Here is a 16,532-nt window from a genome sequence, read left to right as displayed (position 1 = left end):
GAATTTGAACGCATCATGAGAAAAATTGCTGTGTGTCTGGGCTCTATGAAATACACAGGAAGTCCCATTATTGCATTGGATTAGCTGCACAGCATACACGTAGACCAGGGCAAAAGGGAAGTTGCTGATCTAGAAAGATGTTATAGTTGCTTGGAAATGGATGTTGGGAATTGTACTGTATATAGCAATTAATTCTGTTTTAGTATAGTACAGTGCTCCCTTTTTCCTTTGGGTTTGGGACACATGACTATTGGTTGGTAACCAGGCAACTGCTCTGAGTGCTCTGATGTAATTGTTGATATCTAGCCTTAGCCTTTGCTTCTGAATTGTATATGAATGGTAGACATCATATATTGTACCAGTGGACAACAGGTGGCTCTAGGGTAGCATGCGGCCCTCCAAGCCATCACATGCGGCTCCCAGCACCTTCCTGCTTTAATGTTATATTTGTATATTATAGCTTTTAACACTTATTTACAATGCCTGTTTATATGTTATTACAGATTGGTGTCTCTTTCTTCGATTAAACATATTATTTTAAACTCACAATTTTGCCTAAGAACACAGCCATAGATAAAGAATGGCACCAAAACATCCTCCAAGAGCAACTTCTCCCAACCATCCAAGAACAGTTTGGTGACGGACAATGCCTCTTCCAGTATGATGGAGCACCTTGCCATAAGGCAAAAGTAATAACTAAGTGGCTCGGGAATCAAAACATAGAAATTTAGGGTCCATGGCCAGGAAACTCGAAGACCTTAATCCCATTGAGAACTTGTGGTGAATCCTCAAGAGACGGGTGGACAAACAAAAACCCACAAATTCTGACAAACTCCAAGCATTGATTAGGCAAGAATGGGCAGCCATCAGTCAGTATGTGGCCCAGAAGTTGATTGACAGCATGCCAGGGCTAATTGCAAAGGGCTTCAAAAAGAAGGGTCAAATATTGAGTCTTTGCATAAACTTGACGTAATTGTCAATAAAAGCCTTTGACACTTATGAAATGCTTGTAATTTTACTTCAGTATACAATAGCAACATCTGACAAAAAGGTGTAAAAACACGAAAGCAGTAGACTTTGTGAAAACTAATATTTGTGTTATTCTCAAAACTTTTTGCCATGACTTTTTACATGTTTGAGCAAGCATGGCCAGTTAACACGTGCAGGGGAGTTGGGTTTCCAATTCCACTTTCTAAAAAAAGAAAAAAATGGTAACAATTGTTTATTAAAAAATAATCATTTATTTATATAAATAAAGTATATTTTCATTCATTACTACCTGCTCTCATCATCCGGTGATAAGGGATCTATGGTAAATTGACTTCCTTACACTTTGCACGGGCATACTTTTGCTGGTAGAAACTATTCTTAATGGAACCTCTTGATATATTGGTAGAAGCCCTAACTCTGTTTCTCGCAGTAGAAATGGGTTATCTCCAAATCATAAATATTCCCGATAATGTGTATGTCCAAATTAATATAGCTGACCTGGAAGCCCTAGAATAGTCCAAACCTGGGGCCAGATATGCATCAGAGAACTCTACCTAAAATATTCAGGTGTACACACATCTGTACCTGGTAGCCAGAGTCACATGTCCCAGGTCTAGTTATATGTCCAACATTGGTATGTATACGATTTTTGTTTAACATATACTGGACGATGCAAAAGTAGCAGAGCAAACATGTAAGTAATGGGTCAGTCTTCACTTAAATCTAGGAACATGATGGTCTATTATGTAAATATCGTGTAAACTTCTACTTGCAGTGTTTTAATAAGAACGTAGAGCAAATAGATTTACTCCCTCCACTTCCCATGAAACCCTATCCCAAGGTTTTGGTTGTGTCTCAAGGCCACAGGAGGGAGGCCTAGCTTGTCAGCAGAGATTGAATTTGACAGATAAGTTCCTGGGATTGAAGCTGATGGCAAGAATGTGCTTCAAGTGAGATCTAGATTACTTAGAGATGACATGATATTGGACTGCATCACTGGTAACGTAGCTGGGCTTTGATGTTGAGGATTCAGATTTTCATAATGTCACTGTCATTAAAACTTGTTGTGGAGGGCAGAGGTCGAGTCAGGACTCCAGAGACAGGCGTACAGTTCATTAGCAGATTTATTAGATACAATAGTAGAAACTCCAACCACAGTAACACAATAGCAGGTATGAGAAGAGTGATGGATGGGAGTAAAGGTGCTGTATACAATATAAACTGTCTTTACACTGGCAGAGGGTATCCAACACCTTATACACCTGCCTTCTAGTAGTCCCATACTTCGGTTGCCGTGGGCTTATGAAGGACATAAGCATGCCTAGGGCATCAAATCCATCCCACACTTCTGGAGAAGTTAACCCTTCATATACCAGACTCCCGCTCAGACACCTTAAAGTTGGCCCTACATTCATAATTGATGTCTACCTATTTGGCCTATTTAAACCAAATAGTTTGACATAAGTGTGTATGGCCCATGAGGTCATCATCCTGTCCAGTCAAAAGCTGACCTTAACGAACAAGAAGGAATGTGGTTCCTTGCAAAAAATAAAAACTCTATAATCTATTCTGCCCAATCTATGAACAACCAAATATATGGCAGATGTGGCCATAGTGTGAGTCACAAATCTGACACATATCTTGTTTGTCAGTAGGGCCATGTGGCCAGATCTGACAGTGTATGGTAAAAGTGATGCTGGTAACTCATGTGAGTATTTGGTCATTGTTATGTGAATAGACTGATGATTGCTTTGTATGGCTCCATCCTAAACAATGAAAATTGTGTTAGATTTTTGGATGGTAGGGTCCGATTTAATCTGAAGCAGCAGGATGGAAAATCAGACTGGACCATGACCACTACTGGCATGTGCCTGAGGTCAGCGGCCAAACCTAGGGTCCAAACTGCTAGATGCCTTACATACAGATCGCAATGGCTGGGATACGTCTCTTTATCCCACTTACTAAACTTATAAACAACTTACCCATAGTAGTACTGCTCCTTACTGGTCTTCCCAAAGTCAGACTTGAACCCCTACAATCTATTTTGCATGCAGCGGCTAGACTGATTTTCCTTACAAACCGTTATTCCTCTGCTGAGCCACTCTGTCAGTCTCTACATTGGCTGCCTGTATTTCAACAAATCCAATATAAAATTCTTCTACTAACATACAAGGCCATCAACAAAATAGCACCGACATACATTTCCTCACTTGTCTCGAAATATCTCCCTACTCGACGCCTCAGTTCTGCACAAGATCTACGTCTCTCCTCCGCTCTCATCACATCCTCCCATTCTCGGTTACAGGATTTTTTCCGGGCTGCACCCACTTTGTGGAATTCCCTCCCACGCACAGTAAGACTTTCCTCTAGTCTTCAAACCTTCAAGCGTTCACTGAAAACCCACCTCTACAGACAAGGTTATGATATTCCTCAACCATCATCTTAATTTCCCTAGATTACCCTATTGCCATCCTCTACACTGCTAACGCAAGACGACAACCTTCTGACCAACATTGCAACACACACAGCCCACTCAGTACTTTTACCTATGCAGCCTGGCTGGTCCATTGTGCAATATGATGTAGCACATGCCCTTGTGTTTCTAACTCCCATTGTCCTATAGATTGTAAGCTTTCGAGCAGGGTTCTCTTACCTCTCTGTCTGTATGTATTACCCAGTATTGTCTTATTAATGTTTGTTCCCAATTGTAAAGCGCTACGGAATTTGCTGGCGCTATATAAATAAATGTTGATGATGATAATGATGAAAGTAGTAACCTGAACCTGCAATAGCTACACTGAAGACATGCCCAAATTGATTGATCATCACAGTAAGAGGATACCACGTGGCTGATCCGTTACCCAGGCAAAGCTCCAGTGATATTGTGTGCTAAAGTGAACCTGTAAACGCCTTGGGGACAGCTGTGTATCCATTTCTACTACTTTAGTATTTGCACGCCCTAACATTAATCAGTTATTTGAGACTTCTCTACAAATGCCTGGATGTAGGCAGTGATACCATATTTGTCAATATACATGTAATACTTAGTAGAATTGTATTGAACCTCCTGGAGACAAAATAACACAGACAGGTGTAGTAAAGGCTGTCAGTTGAACTCTATCTGGCAGTCACAAACACAGTAATAACTAAAATATAACCAATCCTGGTGAACAGGTACGATCACCACATCATTTTTTTTATTCTACATGTCCTGTAAATACTTTTATTTCTATCTTTGTGACACGTGGAATCCACAAGAGACACCAAGGCATAATATTGACTATTGAAATTTATTGGCAGTGAAAACTCACACATCACTGGTGATGAACTGCTAAGAACATCTTTATAACCATACGCTACTAATTATATTTTGGAGCCAGAACGCATATATTTACACAGCTAACGTTTTGATAGTTTGAAAGAGATCTAGTTTACGTATTTTATTGCCTGAACAAACAACAAGCATTGCATACAGGCCTACTTCTCAACATTCACTGCAATATCTTCCCAATTATCTGAATGACTCAAGATATTCAACTATCTCTACATTCATGAACATTGAGAATAAAAAGGATTAAAACTTTGATGGCCATTATAAGTCAATAAAGAACTCTAACAGGACACTGCAATCAACAACAGGTTCTTTTCTCCACAATATAAAAGACGAGAGGATGGCATGCATTGCCTAGAATATATCTATACGAATCCTAACTTTTCTTATTATTAGAGAACATCTTATCTAAAGTGCATATTGCTTATCCTATACCTAGATTAGTGTACTTTGACTAAGGTATAACTTACTCAACTATTGTACTACCGATAACCATACACTTCTAGATATTTGATACTTTACGTAAAAATGAGGTTTGTGAGCAATAATTTCTAATAGCTAATTTTGGTGGGTTATGGACAAGTCTCAACCATAAAAAGCCCCCCCCCCCTTTTCCCTGCACCCAGAAATATCTGATGCTTCACACCATCTTCCCTCTCAGGAGGGATCATCCTGCATAGGTGACATCGCAAATCTTGCCTTTAAACACATTGCCGTTTTAAATTTAGCTGTCAAAGTCGCTGAATATCGGCAAAAATCATTCTTTAATACACTATCCCTTGGAGTCAACCGCTAAAAGAATAGTAGAATTGAAACAAAGAACAAGTGAGTCTGAGGATGCTATACTAACAATGCAGAACACAATTGATCAACACAAAAAAACAATTTAAAAACTATCTGATAAATTGGATGGTCTTGAAACTCACCATAGGCAAAATAATTTAAGATTTATTGGAATACCAGAGAGTATTAAAGGCTCAGATTGAACCTATTGAGCACAGACATAATTAATGTATTGAAAGTCTCAATAACCTTGGGTACTGTTAGTATTGAGAGAGCTCACAGGCTCGGCTGACAGGGAAAGCCCAAACAGAAATCCTCGCTCAGTTATTGCAAAATTTCTCGATTATAGAGATAAAGAAAATGCCCTTATAGCCTGCTGTAAATCACACACACTTACCATCAGGGACATCAAAGTCCTGATTTTTCAAGACTTCTCAGCTGTGGTAATGCAAAAAAGAATTTACACCAATCTGTAAGTCACTTTATGAGCTCAGCATAACATTTGCGCTGCTCTATGCAGATAAACTTAGGGTCATACTCAACGTTAAGTCAATAACATTTGATCATTAACACCTTAAAACATTGTTTCTTTAAATGAGGCTGGGCTCAATACCCCCATCAAGAGAAATAAAGTGATATCACCCTACACTATATTGGTTCAAGAGACCCATTGGTTAGAAGGACAAAATAACTCACTAAAAAGTATTTGGATCCAGAACTGTATTTCGGTCCCTTTAAAAAAAAAAAAAAAAGATGGGTGGGCAATTGTGTTTATCAAAAACATTTATACACAATCAATAATTCAATTTCTGATCCGGATGGCCGATTTATTCTTTTACATCCATCTTTTAGAGGAGAAATCTTTACTCTGTTAAACGTATATGCGCCTAATTATACTTTTTATAGGATGATCTCTAAACTTCTTCTGGAAGCTGACAACACAAATTTGATTATAGGGCGGAATTTTAATGTGGTAGACTCTGATATAGATAGATCTACATTACCATGTTCAATAATCCTGTACATTGGGAGGAATTCATATACTAAGAAAATTGCATAATATAATAAACTCTTGGAGGATTAATATGGTACAAGTAGAGGATACACCTTTCATTCTAGAGTATGAAAATTGATCTTTATTTTTAAAATGGATTGGTTGGAGACATCTCTCCATAAGGAAACTAGGGTGAAGGCCTTTTTTGAAGTCTGGGAGAGATTCATATAAACTGCCCACATCCACAAAAATGCAAATAAAAATATGTTTCCAATTAACTGGCTGGTATGAAACCAGACTGCTTCTAGAAGACCCACCAATCCCATTATGAATCATAATTTACTGTTTTGTATTTAGTAGTACATTCCCTATACGCTCCTGTTATCCCATGTATACAGATCAAAACTATTGGCAATTTAAATGTTATTTACTTGAATACTGTATTGCAGTGGAATTGAAATTTAAATGGAGACTCTTTCCATTACTCTGTTTGTTTTAATTATACGAAGTATAATAAAAACAATTTTTTTTTTTAAAGAAAATGTCCCATTATTACTTTGTATAGAATTTATGTGTTGTGATTCTTGTGCTTGGTTATATTATTTTGCCTCTCTGCAGGGTAAACGCGCACCTTTTAATTGTAAATACATTTTATTGCAGTAAGATTTCATAACTTCAACCACTAGAAAATGAATATACTTATAGATTAGACATGTTGGGACAGCGGAGGGCTCAAATTATAACACGCAGCACTGAAAACCTGTCTAAGTCAGGAGAGGAAGTTTATACAACCAAAACTATTTGGCTGAATTACTTTTATGGGGCTATACCACTGTTTTGGGAAACATGTTATAGAGTGATTCTCACTGAATTAAACACTACTACCATTAGGGTGATAAATCATTCATCAGTTAAACACATATTTTAGGTATTTTCTTCTTTTTTGTTTTTTTTATCCTTAAGATCTAAAATTTTGCTATAAATAGCAATTGCAACACCGACCTCCCAGCAGGTACTGCATTCCATTAAAGTCACACTAAGAAATGAGGTGAGTGCACATGATTCTAAATGCATAAATCTGAGTGTAGGAGGACCCTTGACGCTGGGTTTCAAGCTTAAATCTGCACTACTATCTCATATCCGTCACTGGTGCCCTGGGAAAAACGCCTTCATGTAGCATGATACATCATCCATCAGTTAGACACATATTTCAAATTTTTATTTTGTTATTTTAAGCCTCAAGTCCTGATTGTTTCCTCTGCAATGCATTGAGAGATTCTAGCCGTTGGCCAGATTTTGCTTAAAGCAGAAACCACAATTGCAACAATGACACCACTGCAGGTACTGCGTTCCTTTGATATAATCATACTGATGGGGAGCAAAACAAATAATAAACAATATGCCTTATTGACTTATAAATCCATAAGTTCAATCATATTTAATCTTGTACATCGTATATTAAACATAATAGTTTGATTATTTCATCCCTTTAAAACTTTCAGTTGCCTGTGACACTGATCTGGATGTTGCCAAATATCCTATGTCCAGCTGCAGTGCAGTTCTAGGATGTAGTTGGTTTAAAGGGGCCATGGGTGGGGCCCTGTGAGGCATGGGGTGCGAGGCACATACCCTCATCACCAACAATTGTACTATAAATAACAGTTATAGTTTACTATAATGTTTTTAATGGTAGAACTGTTTGCATGTTTTCTGACTTAGTGTTCGGTTTATACTGTACTGCTGGATAATACCTCTGGGTACTGGGTAATTCTACATTTAAAATGGAACATATAGCGTTGCTGTATATATGATCCTTTATTTAAAGTATAGTTATTATTATCTTATTTATAAGGCTCCACAAGGGCTCCGCAGCGCCGTACCTAGCGGTCTAACCCCCTAAATATAAAATGACAAAATTCTATAAACACAAACAACAAATTTACATAATTACAATTGGCAAAATAATATCAGGAAAACACTAAGTAACATTTTTATGGTCATGACACTTCTGAGACCATTATTATTTTTTTAAAAATCTGTGTTTAGCTAGAAACTGTGCATTGTACATTCATATAGTTTTGTATTCCCCCTTGTATACATTTTAAGCCTATGGTTAGAATAAGCAAAGACCTAATGAACCATTAGCAATCACAAAGGGACAGTCTGGGCAGGCCATCAGCTAGACAATTACATTGATAATCCTGTTTGCTGCTTAACTGGCTCTGCTCAACTGGTTTAGTGGAGAGTAAAAGTGGGGCTGGTGTCTTTATTTGTTTCCATAGACAAATGAGTCACAATACAGTGGATGCTGACAGGGAGAGGAAATTAGGTGTACTACTGGTGAAAAAACTACCTTTAGTTTACACCACAAGTCAGGTTTCTTCTGTGCTTCTAGGAATATACAATCATTTAAAGACTTATTGAATAAGCATATAGAGCTAAGCATCTCTCTAACCTATTGCAACAACTCAGATAGCATTAGTTGGTCTTGTGCATGGTACATTAACAAAGAACATATATTTGATAGGTTGCATTAGGTTATATAAATTGTATGCTATTTACACCATGTTATTAACCCTTGAAAGTGTTCAGTAATTTTCCTGAAGAAACTCCAGGAGTATCATGTGTTGCACACCCTTCTCCCAGAAATACTGCAATTCATCACATATATTTTATATTCCTCTTGCTTATATTATAAGACAAATAGAACCAGAAAGCTCTGTAATTATTTGCGTTGGTTGTTCTTCAGTGAACCCCAACAGCCAATTATTTCCTAAACCTCAATGAATTATGATTGGCTGCAGGAATTAATTTAAGGAAAGGATAGAGAAAGTTGCTATATATCATCTGATGGGGGCCAGAATGAAGAATGAGTAGTCAGGTATAGCTGGAGTGTGTACTGATCTATAGGCAAGCATACATTTTATGCTGGTCATCACACTGCATTTTGTACTGGTCCATCACATGGGATTGCATGGTCTATTTATTAGATGGAGCTGCCTTGTATACTGGCCATTGAGTTGTATGCTAGTCATCAGATGGGACAATAATCAATACTGATCAGATGAGTCTGCACTGTACGGTGTGCATGAGGCTGCATTGTGTATCTGTCAGCCAGGGATGAATCGTATATATTTTTCAGATGTCACTCTTTGATTATAGCTAATTTGAAATGCCAACTTTCATTGGCCGTGTAATATCACTTGATAAGTCACATTTATCGTTTATACTGGCCACATGTCTCTAAAGTTTTGTTAGTCAGGAGTTGACATCTCTGTTGGTAATTTGGTTGAAACTAAATCATCAACACTAAAAACACTAATCTTCGATCATGTGGGGACCGTACAGTGCTGTAGGGTCAAGGAGAATTTGACGTCATTATCACGCCTCTGGAATCCCCAAAATTCCTATTGTAGAAGTATTAACATTGATTGGTCAAATATCCTGCCTAGTTCGCTAGAGTCAGAGACATAGACAGCCATCTACCTTGATCGTTGTTTTGGGATAGTGTAAGTATAATCTTATTCTAAGACTAGAGTGTTTAATAATTAAAAAAAAAATCAAATCAGCTATTGCAGTGCTTGAGAAACGTTTGTGCTTTTCAACACCATGGGATCATGTGTGTATATAATGTATAACACTTACTGTGTTTTTCCTCCCCCTTTTAAGGAATCTGCTGATTTCATGATCTTCTCTTTTTACAATGAGATGACCGGTCTCATGCTCATTAGAGCACCTTTTGGGATGTCAGAGCTGTCAGTCATGCTCTGACTCGGCACCATTATTCTCTGTCCATTCAGAGAGAAGATTATACGCTCTGCTCACATGGTGCCTCATCTTCCTCTGTTGGTAGTGCCCCCACCAATCACAATTAAGGTCTCGCCTTCCAAAGTCTGATACGTGTACTGAGTAGGAGTGAGCTTGTTATTGCAGCCTGTATAGACATGGCTTTCCTGGCTATGGTTAACATGTCCAGGGTTTGGGGTTTTTGTTTTCAAGCAAGGAGCGTATCTAGGCTCTGAGAGGATTACCCTACTAAAACAATTATTGATATGCTCACAGTTTCCCCTCTATTATTTAGCTTTCCATTAACCAGACACCGCTTCAATACATTTTGAATGTAACTTACAGACTGATTTTCCTTACTGTTTTATTAATGCTGCTACTCTCTGCCAGTTGCTGCACCGTCTGCCTGTTACCTCCAGGTTTAGAATTCTGTGTCTTCCATGCAAAGTCTTCCACAATTCTGGACCATCACTACCCTCTGTATAGCTCACCAATATGGCACTGACCTATGCCTGTCATTCTCCCTTATCACCGCCACCCCCACTCCCATCTCCAAGACATTCTCTGTACTACACCAACATCTACCTCACACAACTAGACTAACCTTGAAAGTTTTGTGTGTCTTGAAACACAACTTTTCAGAGAAACTGATCAAATTCCATAAATATCATTAGTTTAATAGGTAACCCCATCATCTATCACCTGCATCTGCCCTCCACAACAAAGTGCTCTACAATAATTACTCCTACGCTCTTCGTACATCTTCCGCTAATATCTGCTCCTCAGCACACTTTATTTCTTATTGATTTTACTGCACCTATCTGAGTGTCCACTTCTTTCAGCATTTTTTTTACCACTTGACAATGTTTATCTCTGTGGCATTTACTGTATGTGGCTGGTCCATTGCACCAAACAAACATTTCTGCATTTGGTTTCTTTTTGTAAAGAGATTGTAAGTTCTAATCAGCATGCCTCATGCCAGCCCACGTGGTATAAGTGTATAGTGTGACCAGTGCAGACTGGGATTTTTTCCAAGGGCTTGCAGCGTTAGGATAGGGTCTTGGCTATTCAGATATGTAGTTTTGAACAAAGCCAGGCCAGTAGCAATGTTAACAAAGGCAGTGGTGTTGATGGGGTATCCAAATGACTTGTGCGCCCATTATCCAATTTAATGTAAAAATGCCCAGATATATGCTTCAAAACAACAGTATGTCCAGCAATACACTCAGCGGTAGTAATTGCTAGTAACATGCACAGTGGTAGTAGTAATAAAATCCAATCAGAACCAGTAATGTCCACTAATACGACAAGCAGATGAAATGCCCCATAAGATACCCAACATTAATGCTCAGTAATATGTCCTGCGGTAGCACTACTGACCGTTAAGTTGTCCACAGCAGTAGCAATTGCCAGTTAGATGCCCAGTTATAGTAATGTCTGGCAACATGCCCAATAGTGTTAATGACCAGTGAGATGCTCATTAGTGTTTATGACCTTTTTAATGCGCATCAATACTAGTAATAGGAATAAGATGTCTGGCAGTAACATGCACGTCCTCCTCCAGTATTTCCCCAATACTCAGTAAGCAAATTGTATTGCTGCCCTAGTGGTGTCATTTACGAGCCAACAGAGGCATGGCTATATGTCATGCTATACTGCGCACGTACATTCAGCTCATTCTCATTACATCCCTGGAAATCTGACTGTCCATATACAGATGCCTTATTATCCCTCATTCTGGTAGGTAGGGAAAGAGCAAAATATACGTCTAGGTTCTAGGCAGCCACAGACCTAAGTTCCTTACACGTTATTGGCAGAATGCTGGATTTCTGCTGCCTGGGTATATGCTAGAGCTAGGACAACCTGGGATCACCAGAACCAAGAACAGTAATGATCTCTGTTTAATGATGTGTCCATTATCTTTATAGGACCCAGGGATCCTGAGATGAAGGTACTTTGATAGTATTTGACAAACAAGTTGTATTATTGGGAAGTCTGGTGGGTTCCCTGTATGTTGAACTCTGCGCAAATGACCCTCTTGGCCATTTATTATAGAATTTGCTTATTAATTTGATGGTTCCAAATACATAAAAGAAGGAACTGTTATCACAAGGGGCAGCACGGTGGCTAAGTGGTCAGCACTTCTGCCTTACAGCACTGGGTCATGAGTTCAATTCCCGACCATGGCCTTATCTGTGAGTAGTTTGTATGTTCTCCCCGTGTTTGCGTGGGTTTCCTCCGGGTGCTCCAGTTTCCTCCCACACTCCAAAAACATACTCGTAGGTTAATTGGCTGCTAACAAATTCACCCTAGTGTGTGTCTGTATATTAGGGAATTTAGACTGTAAGCCCCAATGGGGCAGGGACTGATGTGAGTGAGTTCTCTGTACAGCGCTGCGGAATCAGTGGCGCTATATAAATAAATGGTGATGATGATGCTAAAAGTCATTAACCTTCATTTCTGTTTTTATTTAAACAATTTGAGCAAAGACAGTGTTGCCTACACAACGATTTAAACCCTTCAAGAAAGATGTACAAAAGACTATTATTATTATTATTATTATTATTATATATTTAGAACATTTATATAGCGCCAGCATACTTCACATTGTGGTAAAACAAGACTGAGCATTAACAGACAGACAAACCAGTAAGGGGGCCCTACTCACAATCTTACAATCACTAATATTTACTTCCATCTTACTACATAGGATGTGCGTTATTAGTATTTATCTGAGATTATTTGTCAGCTCTGTTTAGCTACTGTACCTGATTTACTTCCTTATCTCTCCTCACATGACTTTAATGTTTATCTGTCAACCCTCTGAGTCCCAGTGACATGCTAAGGTCTAGTGTCTTGCCCCCCTGCCAAGTCTAAAAGGTCACTTTTAGCTGATTTCCTGGATCTGTTTGCTAATGTGACACTGTTAATAACAAGCTATCAAAACACACTCATCTATATAAATGTATTTGTGCAGTAGCTTCTTACTTTTATCTGTTCTTAAGTATTTGGTATTGGTCCCATGTATCTGACCCTTTTCATATGACAGTGTGAGTGAGCTCCTGGTCAAGTCAGAGACAAAACTGTGCACAAGAGAGGCCATAATCCGAATGCACTTAAACACATGTGTTTGTGCAAGTGTCATGTGCTTACCTATTCAGGGTTAAGTTTCTCTGCATCTTACAGCCAATAATATTGACTGGGAGGGCTTTTGACTTCTCAATATAATATCCTAACAGTGGTTGCTGGGCCTCTTTTTTGCTGCAGGAATTTGCAATCAGCGACTAATTCATACGGTTGCTTCCGCTGATTGGCCGCAGGTCACTGCATCCTTCAAAGTAACATGGCTTTTGGTCCTTTTGTGTGGGGGATCCCTTGTCCTGCTTTGTGTCGGCATGTCAATATGAGTCCAGAAGGGGTGTAGTCACTCCGACGCCAGATTTATCACTGGCCAATCGTAAAGGATTATATCCTGGGACCAGTGGTTAGTGCCGGATGGCCAAACACTGTTTGCTTTCTGCTATTAGTTGTAGCTGACTCACAATTCTCTGGCATATTGTCACCAGAATCTGCAACTCCCATTTAGGAATTGAAATACAGTAGTTGTACTGCCGCGATACCTATTCTGATAACGCTATCTCGGTAAAAGGCCAAAAGCATTTTAAAAATACATTATAGTGAGAGGTTAATGTTGGACATTTAAAGGAGATCTATCATAAAAATGTGAGCTGGAGTAAGGATGGTGGTTGCCCAGAGGGCACATATCCCAGGGTCCACTCTCTCGGTAGGTCCCCCCGGACCAAGTACTCCCATAAGCATGGCACTGTAGATTTCCTGGCTCCTCCACCGGGACCAGCCACCATTTTTCATGTGGCTGCAGATCGTATGATCAATTCCTATAAATTTAATGTTGGGCTGTTTGTGGGAACTAGGTCTATTATTTGAAATGTGAATACTATTAATTTAATAATGGCTGGCTGCAGGGAAGGAGGCCTAATTATTACATGTGGGTGCTATTGATTTAATGGCGGGGCTAGTCTGGAACTGAAAGCGCCAATTTAAAAAATAAAAGAAATTCTTAAAAATAGAGCAAAATTATTAAAAAATTATTTTAAATACTTAGACATTAAAAAAAAATTCATTGAAAAAATAACACATTTTTATTATGCTGTCTTGAGATATGAAAGTCAGTATTGGGGTTACCATTACTTACATCTATTGATGTGGAGCAGTGATGCCGAGGCCTCTGGGCTTCTCATTGCTTGATTCCTTGTCCCCTTGATTGTAGCTTCCACTCCCATTCGGCAGTCACCAAGATCCAGAGTCTCCATCTCAGATCATGGACTAAGCTTGTCCCCAGGTTCTGCTGGTACAGTTATCTGTAGCATACTTTGGCAGGCCTAGCTCTTGGTTTCCGCTCTTCGTTTTTTAGTGAAAGGAGGGTGCTCCGGAATTTTTTGGTGCTATATATCATCATCATCATTTATTTATATAGCGCCACTGATTCTGCAGCGCTGTACAGAGAACTCACTCACATCAGTCCCTGCCCCATTGAAGCTTACAGTCTAAATTCCCTAACATACACACACACACACAGACAGGGAGAGAGAGACTGGGATCAATTTTGATAGCAGCCAATTAATCTACTACACAGGGAGAACATACAAACACAGATAAGGCCATGGTCGGGAATTGAACTCATGACCCCAGCGCTGTGAGGCAGAAGTGCTAACCACTTATATCATCATCATCATCATTTATATATATAACACTGGCAGATTCTATAGTGCTTTTCGAGTGGGAATGTGTGATTGGGTGCCCCCTTTGTAGACACCATATTTACCAGTAGAGTATATGCTGCTAATTTGAAAAAGCAACAGAATCTTCTTATTGTTCTTATTTTATTAACAACTAAATACTAAAAGCCAGCAGCATTTCCTTTCTTCTATGATATTGTAGTAGATATTTGTTTTTCTGATTTGGTAGCTTGGAGATGAAGGTTGGTCCATGGAAATGTTACATAAAACATCTTCTTTATCTGTGTTTTCATAAGCTGTCACTACACCAATAAATCTTGTTTAGTGTTGACCTTGGTCACCCGATTTTAGCCTCCTCTCCCCCAGTTAAGTCTTCTAATAGTAAACAATGTTTGTTGAAGAGAAATATAGCACAGTGTTCTGTCTTATTCATCAATCAAGGATAACTTTGCCCTGAAATGTATTTTCATGATATTTTTATAGGTGTTTAGAGGTGGTCCCCTGGACATCAACCCTCAGACTTCATAGGTTGGAATGTACACAACAGTTATAAGTGACACCCGTAGAATCAGGTGACAAAGAGTCGGACAAAAAACTAACAAGCGCTCTCCTGAAGATGAGTTTTGTTTGATGTTTGTGTTCTGAAGAACAGACTCTGTATAAGTGAATACCTAAATTGTAAAGAGCTTGTGTACCAATGGAAATAATATACCAACTATGTTCATGGGAGGAAAGTATAATTTAGAGGCGTGAATGTGACTATGCTATCAGCATTCGATAATCTGGTGATATTATCTATTATAATTAATTATTAGACTTATTTTAAAATAGCATATTTAAGCTACTAAAAATAAGCTTTCAGTTTTTTTTGTTTTCTGTTTTCTTTGTTTTGCTTTTTTGTGATAGATCGCCTTTAAATAACCAAAATGACTTTTTACAATTTTTATTAACAGAGTTGTCCAAAACAATGACAACAGGATAATATGAATAAATTTGCCCGGCTAAAAATCTCATAAAACATCACGCAATGACATGTGAAATGAATCAGTACTGTACAAAGATATTATCAACGTTGTTATCCCACTACCTTATGTATAAAGTCTTCCCAACATGTCTTAGATTGTAAGTTCCATTGGACAGAGCCATTGTTACTTCTGTTTCATGCCATTGTATGTAATTTGTTTATCATCATCACACTTATTTATATAGCGCCAACATATTCCATAGCGCTTTACAATTGGGGACAAATACAGTAAGAAACAATCTGGGTAAAACAGACAAAGAGGTGAGAATGCTTGAAAGTTTGTAGACCAGAGGAGAGTCTTATTGTGCGAGGGAGAGAATTCCATAGAGTGGGTGCAGCTCGAAAAAAAGTCCCTTTAACTGGGAATGGTACAATGCTGTGTAAAATGTTGGCGGCTTATAAAGGACAATTATAACAACGATTCAATAGAGGGACATCCAATGATGTCATAAGCCTCAGGAGGGCAGAGTGCCCACTGTTATTGTTGGGGCAACTGTCCACCAACCTCCTGCCAAATCCATATCATTCCCATCACAAGGTATTCCACCTCTGATGTCTTCAACTCACCCTGGCTATAAGCTCCATGCTGCATGAGGACTGTTTTGGACTCTGATCTTATTTTCTTCTCATCTCATGAAAGTTTGCTTGATCTGTCAGTTTGTTTTCACTGCAAAATCCACTATGTTTAATCAGCCTGCTGTACTACTTGCTCAACCACTCCCTACCCATGCTACAGTTATTTCAGCCCCCTATCTTATCATTGTGCTCTCAGTTCTACTGTCACGGGCACTAGGAGTCTTTACCCAGGGATCACCAGGTGATGGGCTTACCAGAGCAATATAGATGGTAATATGGTACTCTGGTAGC

At 38.8% G+C, this 16,532-nt stretch overlaps 1 long non-coding RNA gene across 1 annotated transcript in view; it reads left to right on the top strand.

The window, feature by feature from the left end:
* Positions 1-16,532, top strand: part of LOC142149894 (uncharacterized) — a 67,768-nt gene that overhangs the window by 33,779 nt on the left and 17,457 nt on the right. Inside the window, exon 3 of the long non-coding RNA XR_012690907.1 lies at positions 7,062-7,146. This is a non-coding gene — a long non-coding RNA (uncharacterized LOC142149894). The remainder of the gene's footprint in view (positions 1-7,061; positions 7,147-16,532) is intronic.

The sequence above is a fragment of the Mixophyes fleayi genome, chromosome 4, assembly GCF_038048845.1.
Source record: "Mixophyes fleayi isolate aMixFle1 chromosome 4, aMixFle1.hap1, whole genome shotgun sequence".
In the NCBI taxonomy this organism is placed as follows: Eukaryota; Metazoa; Chordata; class Amphibia; order Anura; family Limnodynastidae; genus Mixophyes; species Mixophyes fleayi.
Note: the sequence above shows the minus strand (reverse complement) of the source record. Positions and strands in the feature narration are given on the sequence as shown.